A 3,433-nucleotide genomic window follows, 5' to 3' on the forward strand; every position below is an offset into this window, starting at 1 on the left:
GAGTCACAACCTTCATTTCAAACCCTAACTTCAAGTTAGAGCCCGTTTGAAAGCCCAAACCGAAAAAGCCAACGCTCATTTGCAACTAATCCAGACTTGACACTGATTTGAAACTGGAACACAAGTTTGAAACCCTAACGTGAAATGTTAGCTTCAAGAGAAAAAAAACAGGCCTTGAAACCCGAACTCAAATGATTAACATCAACCGAAATCATGGCTTCAGCCCCTAATTTGAAACCCCGCCCGCTGACCTAAAACCCTAAATCCTTGAGACCCTACTCAAAAACCCTAAGCAATGTTTGAAAAGCTAGCCCAGGCTTCAAACCCGAACAGGACATTTCAACCCTACGTTGAAAGCCTAACAGCCGTCTTGAAAAGTCCTTTTTCAAAACCTAACTCAAACTTGACTAGAACCCTGACAACAAACGACAACCATAACAACCCCCTCCAAACCCTATTTTGAAACTCTAATCCTGGCTTTAAACGCAAACGATGACATCAGTGTAAACAATAAACAGGAAAAGTGGTTCTCCTCACTGAATTTATGTTTATGGGTGGCGTGCAAAAATGTTTTTTTTTTTTTTGGTTGTTGTTTTTGTTTGGATTTGTTCTCTTGGAACAGCCAAAGTAGCTCGGCACGCGATGCGGCGAGCGTGTGCGAGCTTGGCCCGCCGGCCACTCTGGCAAGGTGACAAATGAGTTTCCTAAAAGGTGATGAGCGCCATTCGACGGCGCAGTCACGGCAAAAATATGAGTGCCCGCCATCCAATTTGCACTAATTAGCTTGACATCAGGTTGTGAGAGCGCCGTGGTCCCTTTCCGCGCTCGTCATTAGGAACAAGTCCAGGCGAGACCCGGCCCGGCAGGGTGCGCCGGCCCCTTGTGCATGTGTGTGTGTGTGTGTGTGTGTGTGTGCCCACACCTCATCATGTCGCTATTCCTGTCAGAGGACAGCACCCCCCCCACCATTCAGTCGCATCATTCCCTCACAGCCCTGAAATGACCACCACACAAGCAGAAAAATGAGCAAACAGGAGATTCGGGCTGCAACCGACGATTATGCGAACAATCCATTTTTGTGATTTCTTTTTCTTTTTGGATGACATCAAAAAGATGATGTCATGATATCAATATGTAAAAAAAAATGAATTTGCATGCACTTAATACAAATATAGTACATTGTTCCAAATTGACAGGACAGGAAACGCAGAATCATAAAATGAAACAAGTCAGGAAACAGGAAAACACCTTGATCACCATTTTCCAAAATAAAAGCTTTGCAAAAAATGCAAAGGTAGCTATGGTGAAAAATGTTTCCCCCTTTTTTGGAATAAATCTTTTTGGTCTGGGGGCCAGCCAATCACAAGGCACACAGAGACGAACAACCAAACATAGGGGGTTCCATTCTGGCGGTCCATGAACCTTCTATGCATGTTTTTGGCATGTGGGAGGAAACTGGAGTATCCGGGGAAAACCCACAAAGGCACTGGAATGATTCACTATTCACGCGTCGACAGGATACCGATCGCAAGCGAGCAGCCAGTACATGAAAAATTATTTTCATGTCAAAGGTATGATCACTAGTCACTATGGGTTGAACAGACGAGTCAACTTTCTTATTCAAATCGTAGTTTGGACTCAGACTTGCTTTGTAGTCCAAGAAAATTTGGGTAGCGTAGCTCATTGGAATACACAGAAAAAGGACAAAGTCTAAACTTGTTGACACCATTTCTGAGCAGGTCCAAAGAAAGTTGTTTTTAGATTTATGAATAAGAACTAAAAAGGTATGTTTCCAAAAACATTTTTTGGCTTAATTGGCCAAAGGCAAGATGGAGAGTTTATTTCGTTGGGGTGTATCGTTGGGCGACGAGGTATGAAATTAACTGTGCAAGACATCTTAAATAAACGTCATCATTTGGGGTTTTTTTTTTTTTTTTTGCACTCCGGCTGCCAGTCAGTCAAAATATCCTATCATTGTCATATTAGCGGCAGGCAGATGTTTCCACACACCAGGTGGCGCCTGCTCATTAGTGCTTCTGACAAACTGTTTCCTGCCACCCTCTGTCAGGAACCCAAATCAGCTCTCACCATTTGCAATTAAATTCCATAATGACGGTGCCAGCAACGTCCCTCGAATCATGATTATTATTATTAATAACGCAGCATAAGGAATCATTTCGGAGCGCTGAGCCGCTGCCACCCGTCCTTAACTTGAGTTTAATTGCAGCAACTGCTAATTTGGATGCAAATCTGTTCTGTAACTATGTCAACATATGGATGTGTTTGGAAAAAAAAATGCTAGGTCATCCCTTTGAGTTTTAAAGGGCCGTGATTAGCAGGACAAATCCAATTAATACTTCTAATAGCATATTCATCTTGTTTACCAGATAAAATTGTACATGTGGTTGGAATAATTCCGTGCTTATTCAATTATAAACATCAATGTCTTGGGTCTGTTCTTTAATTCTCAGTTTATTAAAGTCTTTCAAGACACCCAAGGACTAAACACTACACCTATGGCATTATGTATTGCATAGCGATTGCTACCAACATTTTCACTGTCAAATATTACCTGCTCCGAATGGGACGTGTCACAAATAGAAGGTAAAGTATTTTCCTCTTCTGTCAAAATAATCCCGTGTTTTTAAATCCATATTCGTTTGTTGAATCTGAAGAAAGGCGCGCTACCGAAGTGCATTCTGGTTAAGTAATTCCTCGACCTGGATTTTCATTGGACTCGGTTTATCAGTGGTTCTTCCTCCATATCCAAGCTAACGTGAATATTTGGCTCGTTCCAACGACGCCTACCGGTAGTTGAACATCCTGCCAAACTATTGTCATGTTCTATGACTACTACTGTTTTGGTGACGAACAAAATCGTCGTTTGGCAACAATTTTAGTTTTGTCACCGAAAAAAAAAAACCTTCTCACCAATGTGCATTGTGGGTAATGTGGTTGTTAACACACTGCTGTTGCCAATCGGTTTTACCGGGAGGTTTCCGACTACATTTAAAAGAAACGTGGCGATTTTCATTGACAACTAGAATATTAGGTCATATTACTGCGTATTAAAAAACTGTTCGGTAATACTATTCACTTAATATTTTCAGTTTAGGCTGCCTTCACAATGGCGAGGTGCATTATGGGTAGTGAAGCATTTGGCTATTCACCAAACTAACAGTTATTAGGGACAAATAAGTTAGTTTATTGTGATAACATGCGGAGTTCTTTTTTTAAAGAGCAGCCAGGAACACTTCTTTATCCCCTTAGTGATTTTTGTCATATTCTACAAACGTATTTATAAATTCAAATTTAAATGTGATACGATGGTATTTCCTGTCAAGACAATGTTCTGACCCGTGTGGCTGTAATTGCGCTTGAGAACCGAGTATACGGTAACAAAACATGAGAAAAGACACAGCACAGAGAAAGA

This window comes from Hippocampus guttulatus, chromosome 13 (genome assembly GCF_054856545.1).
Source record: "Hippocampus guttulatus isolate MCC_2025c chromosome 13, RoL_Hgut_1.0, whole genome shotgun sequence".
Classification (NCBI taxonomy): Eukaryota; Metazoa; Chordata; class Actinopteri; order Syngnathiformes; family Syngnathidae; genus Hippocampus; species Hippocampus guttulatus.